This window comes from Callithrix jacchus, chromosome 9 (assembly GCF_049354715.1).
Source record: "Callithrix jacchus isolate 240 chromosome 9, calJac240_pri, whole genome shotgun sequence".
Taxonomy (NCBI): Eukaryota; Metazoa; Chordata; class Mammalia; order Primates; family Cebidae; genus Callithrix; species Callithrix jacchus.
In genome coordinates, this window is record NC_133510.1 from 136,425,991 (window position 1) to 136,434,358 (window position 8,368).

Genomic DNA, 8,368 nt, shown 5'->3' on the forward strand with positions numbered 1-8,368 from the left:
CTAAGAACCCTGAAAAAAGATTCGAGGAAATGATGAGAAGAATGGATAACTTAGAGAGGAATATGAATGAACTGAAGGAGCTGAAAAACACAATACAAGAACTTCGCGAAGCATGCACAAGTTTCAATAGCCGAATTGACCGAGCAGAATAAAGAATATCTGATGTCGAAGATCAACTCAATGAAATAAAACGAGAAACCAAGATCAGAGAAAAAAGCGCAAAAAGGAATGAACAAAGTCTCCAAGAAATGTGGGACTATGTGAAAAGACCTAACCTACGTTTGATAGGTGTACCAGAAGGGGACGAAGAGAATGAATCCAAGCTGGAAAATACTCTTCAGGACATCATCCAGGAAAATTTCCCCCACCTAGAAAGACAGGTCAACACTCAAATGCAGGAAATACAGAGAACACCACAAAGATATTCCACAAGAAGAGCAACCCCAAGGCACATAATCGTCAGATTTAACAAGGTTGAAATAAAGGAGAAAATACTAAGGGCAGCCAGAGAGAAAGGTCGGGTCACCCACAAAGGGAAGCCCATCAGACTCACAGCAGATCTCTCAGCAGAAACACTATAAGCCAGAAGAGAGTGGGGGCCAATATTCAACATTCTTAAAGAAAAGAACTTTCAACCCAGAATTTCATATCCAGCCAAACTGAGCTTCAGAAGTGAAGGAAAAATAAAATCCTTTGCGAACAAGCAAGTACTCAGAGATTTTGTCACCACCAGGCCTGCTTTACAAGAGCTCCTGAAAGAGGCACTACACATAGAAAGGAACAACCAGTACCAGCCATTCCAAAATCACACTGAATGCTAAAGAGCATCAACATAATGAAGAATCTACAACAACTAAAGGGCAAAACAGCCACTTAACATCAAAATGGCAGGATCAAATTCACACATAACAATATTAACCCTAATGTAAATGGACTAAATGCACCAATCAAAAGACACAGACTGGCAAATTAAATAAAAATCCAAAACCCATCAGTGTGCTGTATTCAGGAAACCCATCTCACATGCAAGGATACACAAAGACTCAAAATAAAGGGATGGAGGAAGATTTACCAAGCAAATGGAGAGCAAAAAAAAAAGCAGGAGTTGCAATTCTCATCTCTGATAAAATAGACTTTAAAGCAACAAAGATCAAAAGAGACAAAGAAGGACATTACATAATGGTAAAAGGATCGATACAACAAGAAGAGCTAATGATCCTAAACATATATGGACCCAACGCAGGAGCACCCCAGATACATAAGGCAAGTTCTTAATGACTTACAAAGAGACTTAGACTCCCACACAATAATAGTGGGAGACTTTAACACTCCACTGTCAATACTAGACAGATCAACCAGACAGAAAATCAACAAGGATATCCAGGGCTTGAACTCAGACCTGGAGCAAGCAAACCTGATAGACATTTACAGAACTCTCCACCCCAAATCCACAGAATATACATTCTTCTCAGCACCACATCACACCTACTCTAAAATTGACCACATAATTGGAAGTAAAGCACTCCTCAGCAAATGCAAAACAACTGAAATCATAACAAACAGCCTCTCAGACCATAGTGCAATCAAGTTAGAACTCAGAATTCAGAAACCTACCCAGAACCGCACAGCTTCATGGAAACTGAACAACTGGCTCTTGAATGTTGACTGGGTAAACAATGAAATGAAGGCAGAAATAAAGAAGTTCTTCGAAACCAATGAGAATGAAGACAAAAGTGCCAGAATCTCTGGGACACATTTAAAGCAGTCTCTAGAGGAAAGTATATAGCAATAAGTGCCCATATGAGGAGAATGGAGAGATCCAAAATTGACACCCTATCGTCAAAATTGAAAGAGCTAGAGGAGCAAGATCAAAAAACTCAAAACCCAGCAGACGACAAGAAATAACTAAGATCAGAGCTGAACTGAAGGAGATTGAGACACGAAAAACCCTTCAAAAAATCAATAAATCAAAGAGCTGGTTTTTCGAAAAGATCAAAAAAATAGACCACTAACCAGATTGATTAAAAATAAAAGAGAGAACAACCAAATAGATGCAATAAAAAATAATAAAGGGGAAATCACCACAGACTACACAGAAATTCAAACCATCATCAGAGAATATTACAAACAACTCTATGCACATAAACTAGTAAACCTGGAAGAAATGGATAAATTCCTGGACTCCTGTGTCCTCCCAAGCCTAAACCAGGAGGAAGCTGAAACTATGAATAGACCAATAACAAGGTCAGAAGTCGAGGCAGCAATTAAGAGCCTACCACACAAAAAAAGCCCAGGTCCAGACGGGTTCACAGCCGAATTCTAACAGACACACAAAGAGGAGCTGGTACCATTCCTTCTGAAACTATTCCAAATAATCCAAAAAGAGGGAATCTTTCCCAAATCATTTTATGAGACCAACATCATCCTGATATCAAAACCCAGCAGAGACCCAACAAGAAAAGAAAACTTCAGGCCAATATCCAGGATGAACATAGATGCAAAAATCTTCAATAAAATATTGGCAAGCCGATTGCAACAGCAAATCAAAAAACTTATTCATCACGATCAAGTAGGATTCATCCCGGGGATGCAAGGCTGGTTCAACATACGCAAGTCTATAAATGTAATTGACCACATAAACAGAACCAAAAACAAAAACCACATGATTATCTCAATTGACGCAGAGAAGGCATTTGACAAAATACAACAGCCCTTTATGCTAAAAACCCTCAATAAACACGGTATCGATGGAACGTATCTCAAAGTAATAAAAGCTATTTATGACAAACCAACAGCCAATATCATACTGAATGGGCAAAAACTGGAAGCATTCCCTTTGAAATCTGGCACTAGACAAGGATGCCCTCTCTCACCACTGCTATTCAATATAGTACTGGAAGTTCTAGCCAGAGCAATCAGGCAAGAAAAAGAAATAAAGGGTATTCAAATAGGAAAGGTGGAAGCCAAATTGTCTCTATTTGCAGACGACATGATAGTATACCTAGAAGATCCCATCGCCTCAGCCCAAAAACTCCTGAAACTGATAAGCAACTTCAGCAAAGTCTCAGGATATAAAATCAATGTGCAAAAATCACAAGCATTCGTCTACACCAATAACAGACTTAAAGAAAGCCAAATCAAGAACGAACTGCCATTCACAATTGCTAGAAAAAGAATAAAATACCTTAAAATACAACTCACAAGGAACGTAAAGGACCTCTTCAAGGAGAACTACAAACCACTGCTCAACGAAATCAGAGAGGAAACAAACAGATGGAGAAACATTCCATGTTCATGGTTAGGAAGAATTAATATCGTGAAAATGGCTATACTGCCCAAAGTAATTTACAGAATCAACGCTATCCCCATCAAGCTACCATTGACTTTCTTCACAGAACTGGAAAAAACCACCATGAACTTCATATGGAACCCAAAGAGAGCCCGCATAGCCAAATCAATTCTAAGCAAAAAGAACACAGCGGGGGTTATCACACTACCGGATTTCAAACTATACTACAAGGCTCCAGTAATCAAAATAGCATGGTACTGGTACCAATACAGAGATATAGACCAATGGAACAAAACAGAGGCACCGGAGGCAACACAACATATCTACAACCATACAATCTTTGATAAACCTGACGAAAACAAGCAATGGGGAAAGGATTCCCTATTTAACAAATGGTGTTGGGAAAACTGGCTAGCCATGTGCAGAAAGAAGAAACTGAACCCCTTCCTGACACCTTACACTAAAATTAACTCCAGATGGATTAAAGACTTAATCATAAGACCTGGCACGATAAAAACCCTAGAAGGAAATCTAGGCAAAACTATGCAGGACATAGGAGTAGGCAAGGACTTCATGAACAAAACACCAAAAGCATTGGCAACAAAAGCCAAAATAGACAAATGGGACCTAATCAAACTCCACAGCTTCTGCACGGCAAAACAAACAGTCACTAGAGTGAATCGGCAACCAACAGAATGGGAAAAAATGTTTGCACTTTACCCATCTGACAAAGGGCTGATATCCAGAATTTACAAAGAACTCAAACAGATTTACAGGAAAAAAACAAACAAGCCCATTCAAAAATGGGCAAAGGATATGAACCGACACTTTACGAAAGAAGACATATATGAGGCCAACAATCCTATGAAAAAGTGCTCATCATCACTGGTCATCAGAGAGATGCAAATCAAAACCGCATTGGGATACCATCTCACGCCAGTTAGAATGGCGATCATTAAAAAATCTGGAGACAACAGATGCTGGAGAGGATGTGGAGAAAAAGGAACACTTTTACACTGTTGGTGGGAGTGTAAATTATTCCAACTATTGTGGAGGACAGTGTGGTGATTCCTCAAGGCCATAGAAATAGAAATTCCATTTGACCCAGCAATCCCATTACTGGGTATATACCCAACGGACTATAAATCATTGTACTATAAGGACACATGCACACGAATGTTCATTGCAGCACTCTTTACAATAGCAAAGACCTGGGATCAACCCAAATGCCCATTGATGATAGACTGGATTGGGAAAATGTGGCACATATACACCATGGAATATTATGCAGCAATCAGAAATGATGAGTTCGTGTCGTTTGTAGGGACATGGATGAATCTGGAGAACATCATTCTCAGCAAACTGACACAAGAACAGAAAATGAAACACCGCATATTCTCACTCATAGGTGGTGATGAAAAATGAGAACACATGGACACAGAGAGGGGAGTACTAAACACTGGGGTCTATTGGGGGGAAAAGGGGAGGGCAGTGGGAGGGGGAGGTGGGGAGGGATAGCCTGGGGAGAAACGCCAAATGTGGGTGAAGGGGTGAAAGCAAACAGAACACACTGCCATGTGTGTACCTATGCAACTGTATTGCATGCTCTGCACATGTACCCCAAAACCTAAAATGCAATAAAAAAATAAGAAAAAAAAAAAGGTGCTGGGATCTGTGTGATTTCCTGTGTGGCGACTCACTTCTCTGGCTGAAACAGCTGTGCAGAGATTTGTGGCGCTTTTTTTCCAGGGAATCTCCTGGCCTGGGTCCCTGTTTCAGTCCTCTTTTTATCAGTTGAATGGGTGACTCTGTCTCCCAGAAGCTCCAATTGTTAGGTAAAACCATGCCCAGACCCATGTATTTTGTGCAGTGACCTGCTGTGCTGGCCAAAAGATGCACGCTGGTGACCTGTGGGGCTCCTCAGCCTGGGACTCTCCTGGTCTGTGGGAAATAAAAATCCATCTGGAAATGCAGTGTCCACTCACCCTCTGCACTTTGGCTGGGAACTGCAATCCTGAGCTACTTCTATTCGGCCATCTTGGATCCGTTCCCTCTGTATTTTTATTTTTTAGGCATAGGATCTTGCTGTGTTGCCCAGGCTGGCCTCTCTTAGTTGTCAGACTTGAAAGTCTACCTTCTTTTTTATTTATTTTATTATTATTATTTTTTGAGATGGTGTCTTGCGGTGTCTCCCAGGCTACTAGAGTGCAGTGTTGTGATCTCGGCTCACTGCAACTTCTGCCTCCTGGGATCAAGTGACTCTCCTACTTCAGCTTCCTGAGCAGCTGGGATTACAGGGGTGTACCACCTCACTTAGCTAATTTTTGCATTTTTAGTAGAGACCAGTCCAGGCTGGTCTCAAACTCCTGACTCCGTGATCCACCCACCACTCCCTCTCAAAGTGTTGAGAGGCATGAGTCATTGCTCCCAGCCTCTACCTTCTTTTAAAAAACAATATGGAGAAATTCATGAATTTGTGTGTCATCCATGCACAGGGACCATGCTCATCTCTGTGTCATTCCAGTTTCAGTACATGTGCTGCCTAAGTGAACACAAAAGTCCATATCCTAGGCTAGTTCAAGTGTAGCATTGTTTAAAACTAACTGATCACAGCCATATACAGATTTCTTTTTCTACTCTCACTGCTTCACTTTCACAAAAAAGTCCAGATTCTTAACTTCAGCAGTGTTTAAATGACAAGTGTTCTAAATGAGGACAAACCCTTGTTTAGCACTACTTTTTATGGAGGCTTGATCTTCCACCAGAGAGTAGTGCCAAAATTTTATTTATCAATGCCTATTGTAAATATAGGTTGTCTCCCATTTACCTCCATGTTCTCTAATGTGAAATGCAATCAGTAACACATAATGCATTCTAAGGCATACTTGCCCACTATTTCTTGATTTTCTCTTCCCTCCTGGACCCATGCTTCCTGGGGTGGACTGTCATTTCAGTTACTTAATATCTGTTTGTATATTTTTTATAACAATAGAAATGTAGCTTTTATATTTTTTATAACAGTACAAGTAGAATTTGTATATTTTTTATTACAGAGTACAAATAGTGTTTGCATTTTTTTATAACAGAGTCATATTAGAGTTTTTAAATTTTTATAACAGTACTGTTTGTATATATATATATATATTTTAATTTTTTATTGCATTTTAAGTTTTGGGGTACATGTGCAGACCATGCAAGACAGTTGCATAGGTACACACATGGCAGTGTGTTTTGCTTCCTTTCTCCCCTTCACCCACATTTGGCATTTCTCCCCAGGCTATCCCTCCCCAGGTCCCCCCCCACTGGCCCTCCCCTTTTCCCCCCAATAGACCCCAGTGTTTAGTACTCCCCTTTCTGTGTCCATGTGTTCTCATTTTTCATGATCCGCCTATGAGTGAGAATATGTGGTATTCCATTTTCTGTTCTTGTGTCAGTTTGCTGAGAATGATGTTCTCCAGATTCATCCATGTCCCTACAAACGACACGAACTCATCATTTCTGATTGCTGCATAATATTCCATGGTGTATATGTGCCACATTTTCCCAATCCAGTCTATCATCAATGAGCATTTGGGTTGATTCCAGGTCTTTGCTATTGTAAAGAGTGCTGCAATGAACATTCGTGTGCATGTGTCCTTATAGTACAATGATTTATAGTCCTTTGGGTATATACCCAGTAATGGGATTGCTGGGTCAAATGGAATTTCTATTTCTAGGTCCTTGAGGAATCGCCACACTGACTTCCACAATGGTTGAACTAATTTACACCCCCACCAACAGTGTAAAAGTGTTCCTTTTTCTCCACATCCTCTCCAGCTTCTGTTGTCTCCAGGTTTTTTAATGATCGCCATTCTAACTGGCGTGAGATGGTATCCCAATGCGGTTTTGATTTGCATCTCTCTGATGACCAGTGACGATGAGCATTTTTTCATATGATTGTTGGCCTCATATATGTCTTCTTTTGTAAAGTGTCTGTTCATATCCTTTGCCCATTTTTGAATGGGCTTTTTTTTTTTTTTCCTGTAAATCTGTTTGAGTTCTTTGTAAATTCTGGATATCAGCCCTTTGTCAGATGGGTAAAGTGCAAACATTTTTTCCCATTCTGTTGGTTGCTGATTCACTCTAGTGACTGTTTTTTTTGCCATGCAGAAGCTGTGGAGTTTGATTAGGTCCCATTTGTCTATTTTGGCTTTTGTTGCCAATGCTTTTGGTGTTTTGTTCATGAAGTCCTTGCCTACTCCTATGTCCTGCATAGTTTTGCCTAGATTTCCTTCTAGGGTTTTTATTGTGCTAGGTCTTTTTTTTATTAATTTTTAAATTTTTTAACAGATTTATTTGTAGAAGAACTTGACAACCTCAGAGTTGGACACAGAAAGTGGGAAAGACCCAAGCCAGTGGAAAGATTTTTTTTTTGAGGGAAAAAGAGAAAAAGAAGGGGAAAAAAAGAAAAAGAAGGAAAAAGGAATATTACTTCATTCCTAAAATGGGTTTCAATAATGGCCGATCAATATTTTGAGTGTTTAAAGTGGTTAATGCATATTTTATGTGTTTAAAATGGAGACCTCTATTGTGTTTATTTGTTCTGGCTCTGAGTTCAAGTCCTGGATATCGTTATCAATTTGTTGTATCGTTGAATCTAAATCTCATTATGTGTCTTATATATCTGGGTGTTAAGATCTCTTACTGTTACATTAATTCTTTTACCCTTGCATCCTTGTAGCTTTGAAATCTATTTTATTAAGTGTGAGAATTGCAACTCCTGCTTTTTATTTATTTATTTTTGCCCTCCATTTGATTGGTGAGTTTTTTTCCATCCCCTAGTTTTGAGTCTTTGTATATCTTTAGATATATCATTAGATTTTGTGGATAATGTATATTTTGTGTGTTTAAAATGGAGAGCTCTATTGAGTTTATTTGTTCTGGATCTTAGTTCCAGTCCCGGATATTGTTATCAATTTTCTGTCTCGTTGAATCTAAATCTCATTATGGGTCTTATGTATCTGGGTGTTAAGATCTCTTATTATTACATTAATCCTTTTACCCTTGTATCCTTGAAGCGTTGAAATCTATTTTGTCAAA

General features: G+C 39.4%; 1 non-coding gene across 1 annotated transcript; it reads right to left on the bottom strand.

The window, feature by feature from the left end:
• Positions 1 to 5,739: 5,739 nt before the first annotated feature.
• Positions 5,740 to 5,843, bottom strand: LOC118144620 (U6 spliceosomal RNA). The gene has a single exon (XR_004729385.3). It is a non-coding gene; the product is annotated as a U6 spliceosomal RNA (small nuclear RNA).
• Between the last annotated feature and the right edge of the window lie 2,525 nt (positions 5,844 to 8,368).